Source organism: Asparagus officinalis, chromosome 4 (assembly GCF_001876935.1).
Source record: "Asparagus officinalis chromosome 4, Aspof.V1, whole genome shotgun sequence".
Classification (NCBI taxonomy): Eukaryota; Viridiplantae; Streptophyta; class Magnoliopsida; order Asparagales; family Asparagaceae; genus Asparagus; species Asparagus officinalis.
Genome location: NC_033797.1, coordinates 3,800,221 through 3,807,338, shown reverse-complemented (window position 1 = coordinate 3,807,338; position 7,118 = coordinate 3,800,221). Strand labels below are relative to the sequence as shown.

Here is a 7,118-nt window from a genome sequence, read left to right as displayed (position 1 = left end):
GTTTCTCTGATTGTAACAGTTGATTGGTCAACCTTTAAACAACACAATACCTGCCCCATTGCACCAAGGACAACTGTTCGCAGCTCCTGTATCAACTCTGAAACCAGCATGTGCCAAGTAGATTGAGAACCAAAAATCCAGACTTCAATTTTCTCAGAGAATGCATCAGTAGCTCTCAAATCAAACCAAATTTGTCTAACTGATACCGGCAGTTCCTCATCTTCATTGAAAGATTGAAGCACTTGAAGAAAAACCCACTCACCTCGAGGCCTCCAATGCCCTGAGACCTCATTCCACTCTTGTGTGAGTCGCAAATTATCAATACTAACAATTCGCTGATCACCTTGTTCAGGGAAAAAGATCAAACATTCTTTATCTATTAGAGGTTTTTCAATTTCTGGGCTTGATTGTTTTGCTCTCACGTTATGCATTCGGGAGGTCTCATCCCCTGATGAAGACTCACGCTGCCTCTTAACTCCCTCCTTTTTGTTAGACTCTTCTATTTCACCAATTGTCGAAGACCCAAAACCTTGTGGATTCTGACCGAGTTCTTGTTGTTGGTTAGATTCTACCACGGGTTGATCAGCTGTAATCTCCAGATTCTCAGGTTCTTGATTCTTCATACCAGTTTGATATGTAGGTAATTCTTTCAATCCATCCCCCTTATTATCTTCCACAGAAGAACCTTCAGCTGTGATACTTGCTTCAGCAGTGAGTTTTTGATTTTTCTTCGGGCTTCTTTGAGCTGATGATGATGGTATTTGTTCTTTGAGTCTTGAGTAGTTGTCCTCGCCCACAATATTTTTGTATTCAACAAGACGAGTGTGTTTTTCCAAACCGATGACCGTGCCTGAGTGCCAGGACCCTTTAGGCCCTTCATGAGAATATCGGATCTCACTGCTTCCTGAATCCTCTTTCTGTGCAGATGCAGAAACAGGTGGCTGAGCTATTGCATCAACATCAGTACTCTTCGCACTTGCTTTTGACCCAGGTGGCCGTCCTCCTTTGTTTCTTGCAAAGTTTGAAGGATTCTCAACAGAGGCTGGGGAAGCAACATGAATGTTCTTGGAATAGGTTTGACGATCATCCTTTGGTCCCGATCCCAAGATTTCTTGTCCAAGTTTCTTGGAACCTCTATGGATTCTTTTGGTAACCTGCTCCTTGCTGAGATCATTGAGGTAAGAAAATTGTATGGCTAATTGACAACAACCATCATAAATGTTGCGCCCTTGTAGAGAATTCATTGCTTCGACCGTATTTTGTTGTGATTGGAATTGGATAAGAGCTTGAAAGCCAACTGTGATAATCTTCTCTACAAACCCATATGGAGAAAACACTTGATGCAACACTTCCTCCGTTATAGGATAGATCATTTTGTGAATGGTGACGAAGAGGATTCGATTGGGTTGAAGAACTGTGGATGGGTCTGACATCTTGTCGATTAAGCTTGGATTCTTGAAGTTCTTGAATTCTTGGACAAAATTCTGAAACTGAGAATTCAGTTGAGAAGACAATTGAGAAGAAAATTCTTCCATCTTTGTTGATAGTTGTTGAGCGATGAAGCTTTGTTGAAGGAGAGCATCTTCCATCCGAACCCTCCTTTGCTCTGATACCAATTGTGAGGATCCGAATCCTCTGTTGATTTCTTTGGGGATGTTTCTGGCCATGATGAGCCTGAAACGAACAAGAAGAGATTGCGAGAGAGGTAATTGAGAGGATTGAGAGAGAAATTGTAGACAGAGAGAGAATTGAGGAAGAGGAGGAACTGAGAGAGAGTTTGGGAAGAAGAGAAAACTTCAGACTTTATTCATGATCATACCAATTTACAATTCTCCCTTTTATACACATACCGCTCCCTCTCAAATCAATGAAACAAAGATAAACCTGTTTGTGCACGTGCACACTAACTGTAAAAAACAGAAATTAGGAAACAGTTACAAAACTGGTAGTATTGTTGCAGCTTGCTGAGTTTTGCTGAGCTGGACATCAACACTTGCTAATAGACCCTCCAATCTTGTAAGGACTTGTGCAAAGAACTTCCACTTGCATTCGAGTCCATATCAGCCAACAAGTTGATATCGCACCACATTGCCCAGCACCAAACCAGGAATGGTTTCTAACTCTTGTGCCATCTCTTCAAAGCTTCTTCTTCCCTTGCTTGTGTCATCATCTTCAGCTATCTTCAGCTCATGTACCAATTCCAGCACCTGACAATAGTCAATTGTGGTAACAGAGTGCCATCGTAAGTTGTGTTAGAAAATGAGAAGATCTCATGATAACTTGATTTTATTTGTCAAAAACCTAATTATGCATACATATATTAGTTTCCTGCCATTGGATATTGAGGCGGGATAACATAGTGCTATAATCAAATTAGAAATGTGATGATATTTCATAGCATGAATTTACTACTGATTTGTCTATAAACCATAATAGCAGCAGCTTCAACAGGGCAGGCAGTCGCGTGTGATTTTCAGGCACTTTTTGGCCTGGAGGTTAAACACACCGGCATATGCTGGTTGTTATATCCCATCTAAACGTTTTCTGTTGATTTAACGCACAAATTTTTATGATTTTCTCCATTTGACAACGTACAACATATAAGGTCGAAAACTAACTTGCTTTGGCTGTTGCTGTAACTGGTGCATTTATCAGTTGAAATTTTATTATACTCTGCACAGAAGAGTTTTAAACTTTGTAGCATTAAGTTGGCAGGTTCTTGTGTTCTATTAGCGTGCATCAAGTTGGCAGGTTCTTGTGTTCTATTAGCGTGCATCAAAGAAGACCACGTTATTTCAAACCTGAGGGTCAATAAGGGGTTTCAACTGGAAGGATGCCCTGGTTAGCCTGCAGAGACATGAACCTGCGATACGTGGACTACTTAAGTATTACTTAGCGAGTAGATTTTGTAGAACATTCATGACCTGGCTTTCTTGTGGTGTAGGTAGCTGGGCAGCGGACACATACACTAGCCAGTGCATTTATTTGTCTTCAAATGAAGTGTTCCTGGCACTCCCCTACGTGCTATGTATTTGCTAAATCTTGAAAATGCCCCTATCCATGTTAGAGTAAGTTATTGTTTCTGCTATCAGAATAATTGTCTAACATATTTTCTGCGTAGTTTTGTCATTAATAGTAGAAGATGATTCTCTTACTACGTTTTCTTATAGTAGTAGACATAACTGGTAGATGATTCTATTGATGAAATTTTCTGGTGGTTCTTACTAATTGTGGCAATGTCGTCAATAAAGAGATGATATATGTTACGGTTTATGTTTTTGAATTATCTAGCAGCATACCTGTCAATGCTGGTTATGTGATAGCATGGAGTCGATAATATTCATGATATAACAGTATAGTCTAAATAATGTCAATGATGTAAAAGATGCCAGTGGTATAATATCTTCTTATATTAGATGTCATTGCAAACTGTAATGCTGTCATGTTAAAGTTAATCAGGTTTCGGTGTCATCACAGCACCAGTGGTCTAGTGGTAGAATAGTACCCTGCCACGGTACAGACCCGGGTTCGATTCCCGGCTGGTGCAAATCTTATTTATTTGAATATTTTTGAAATTGTAATTCTCCACGTAAATAATTTCTAAAATCGCTTTACCTTGTCCTGCATGCAAATCCTGTTGTGCTAAGTCTTTTATTGTTTTACTTTTACCTTATCACACTGTCATGCGTCATTGGGTATAAGTAGTTGGGTTGTGCGCAACTTAATGCTTACCTGGGTCCAAATAGAAATTGTTTCTTTATCTGGTATCCAGATGGTTTTGATGGCTGTAACTTGTGTCTGGACAGCAACCAACCCAGCTCTTTCTGGTTTATCTATGCTTTTCCTAATAATCAAGATAAAGTTAGCATGTCGACATGCTGCTGTTCTTTCAAGCTTCTTCTCTTATGGTTAATTGGGTCATCTTACAGGTTTATCCCAGCCAGTTCTATTTCTGCCGTGTCCCAATAGGATGAGTTGAAGATTGGTGCTTGGTTATAAATCTATTCTGTGACCCTTACGTCTAGAATTAAGCCAGCTACTGAGTAGATTATACTGTAATATTTATTCTTTCCTGTTTAATCATCAGATGAAGTAAATAGTGGGTATGCATTTAACAATTTTAGGTCTTTTCTAATCAGCAACAATCTTCTATTGATCATTACTTTTTGTTTGTTCTCAATTGGATTCCCGTGAAGACAGGATACTGAAATAGACTACCAGACAGAGGGATGTAAAGAGGTTTGTTTGTGTATGCAGTTCTTTCTTACCATTTAAGATATTCTCAGTTGCAGACCCATTTATCCAACTAACCCGCAACACCCAAAATGGCTTGTTTGTATTAAGTTCAATAGAGAAAATAGACTAGCCATATGTTACCATTTTGACGAACTGATTAGAGCCTTTGATATTAAGTTCAATAGAGAAAATAGACTAGCCATATGTTACCATTTTGACGAACTGATTAGAGCCTTTGACCGTACTGAGTTTTTATCTTCCTAATTCAGGTTTGCATAGTTAAGCATGATTGATATTCAAATCAAATGTCAAGCATTGCACTTTCCTTAATAAATATGTGATATATGTTAAAGTTGGCTTTTTGATCATTTAACAGCATACTGTTATTGTTGGTCATATAATACCATGAACATGAAGTTAATAATGTCAAAGATGTGAGCTGTATAATTTCTTTATATAGGGTATTATCACAAACTGCACATGAAGTTAATAATGTCAAAGATGTGAGCTGTATAATTTCTTTATATAGGGTATTATCACAAACTGCAATGTTATTATTGTTAAAAAAATCAAATTTCTCTGTGATTGTAGCATCTCAGTCTAGTGGTAGAATTGGATCCTGCATGGTACACAATGGGTTTGATTCTCGGCTGGTACAAATCTTTTGGCTTTTATTATTATTATTATTTTGTGAAAATTGTAATGCACCAGTTAATATTTCCTATAATTGCTTATTCTGCTTATGATTCCCTGCTCGTCAATTTTTTTGCTTTTAACTTTAGTTGTAATGTGGCATCATACATTTAATTAGTTCACCTTATTCTGTACTAAGTTCTCGGGAAAACTTGTAGCTTCCCTGCTTTTAATTACATTGCACTGCACCTCTACATTTTTTTGCTCAGTCTCTTATTGCCCATATCTGATTATATGAACAGCCCCCTTGATGAGCCCTTGGGTATTAACGTCTTGAGGAAGGTCTCTTCCTCCATTGTCCATGTGATGACACTGGGAGACTGTCCAACTCTCTTCTCAAAGCTTTTCTTTGACATGGCAGATGGTTTATGTGTTTAGATCAACATGAACGGTTTAGATGGGATTCAAAAACTGTTACTGATCCCTTAAGATCCAAAAAGGGCATTAAGATGACAAGTGAATCCTGGTCCTCTTGGCAGCGCTGCTGCATCTAGCAGTTAGGAAAACTATTACGTTCTATGTAGAAGTGTCTCTTATTTTTATGTAGTAGTGTCTCTTAATGGTTGTAGTATTGATTAACTTTACCTAAGTTAGAGAGAATGTACAAAATTCAGTTATCATTTCTTGTGTTTTATTAGTTTGTACTGAAGAAGACCACATGACCTGTCAATCAAGGTGATCAGCGGCATAGACCTTATTGTCAACTGGACATAGCAAAGCTTTTTTCAACCCTGAGATTCCACAAGGAAACACATGGTCTTCCCTGCTCATCTTGTTATTGTTGATGTATTGACCGCTGCAGACACTTGAACCTGATCCAAAATGAAGGGTGCATTGGTGAGCACTCAGACCCTCGGACGTGCACCCATAGATCTAAATGATAAAAAGGTCAGCAAACATGCGGACGACTTAGTATAGCTTAAATTAAGTATATTTCTTAACGCAGGCATAATATTTCTTGTGGTGTAGGTGGCTCTGGAAAGACATACATCAGCCTAGGCAGCATGTTGCCTTCAACAAGTACTCCTGATCCCCAGATCCCCCCCCCCCACCCCACCAGATGTACCAGCAAGATGCTGTGGATATTTCAGAAGCCTTTATCTATCTAGTAGTGAGTTTTTTTCTCTTGGTGTTATAATGATTGCTTAATCCTAGTAGAATTTATCATACTGCATGTCTACAAATCCTTGGGTTTTGTTTGCTAGTCATCCCTGAAGTTTCATCATGGCTAATTTTTACCTGTAATTGTTGGGTCATTCTACTCTATTTTCATTGCAGCATCACATCTTTCACTGCCTTACCTTGCTCTGCTTTATATTCTCAATAAAAATTTGTTTTAGCATCTTTGCTTTCATAATTACAGTGCACTGCAGTCTTTATCTTTTTCCCAATTGCTTTATCATACACTGCAAAATTCGTGAGACTAAAGTAGACACAGTATTATGTCACCTTTTCCCCTAGATCGTTCTCCTCCTTGTACCATTTCTGGTTACATGAATAGCGTCCTTGACAAGCCCTAAGGTGTTTGTGCCTGGAGACAGACCTCTTTCATCCATAAGTGCCAATGTGTTGAACATTGGAGGAGACTGTGCGAATCTTTTCTCAGAGCTTTTCTGTGACATGGAAGATGACTTCTCCAGCTACTCGCACCCTCCAGTCTCTCCTGACACAACACTTGTCAACTACCACGTTCTTTTCTTCTTTTTCCAGAAAAAACATCTTTTCAGTCTTTTTTTCTGTCTTCTTTGCATTGGATTTACTCTGCCACCGGAACAGAAGCAGCACGAATAGAACCAGCAGTCGCACCAGGCGCTTCTGAGTCTTAAAAGTTTGTAGTATCAAGTTGGCCTAAGTTATGTCACGTTTACTTAACAGGTTCTTGTGTTTTATTAGCTTGCATCAAAGAAGATCACATTATGATTGGCATATTGATCATGATGATCAATTCCATCGAAGCTTTATGGCAATTCAACATAAAAAACCCTTCATTCAAACTTGAGGATCCATCAGGAAACACATGATTTTGCTGATTGCATAGTTGTTTTTGATGTGGTGATTACAGTCCACATTGAACAACACATGGATCAGAAAATAAAAGGTTAGCAACATCAAACTACTTAGTATAGCCGAATAAATAATTTTTATATTGCATTCACGATCCGGCTTACTTGTGGCGTTGGTAATCTGGT

The 7,118-nt window shown here is 38.6% G+C and overlaps 1 long non-coding RNA gene and 1 other non-coding gene across 2 annotated transcripts; both read left to right on the top strand.

The window, feature by feature from the left end:
• LOC109839733 lies at positions 2,632–5,973 on the top strand. Its single transcript, XR_002246724.1, has 3 exons — positions 2,632–3,068; positions 5,568–5,817; positions 5,899–5,973. It is a non-coding gene; the product is annotated as an uncharacterized LOC109839733 (long non-coding RNA).
• On the top strand, positions 3,477–3,547 carry TRNAG-GCC. The gene has a single exon. It is a non-coding gene; the product is annotated as a tRNA-Gly (tRNA).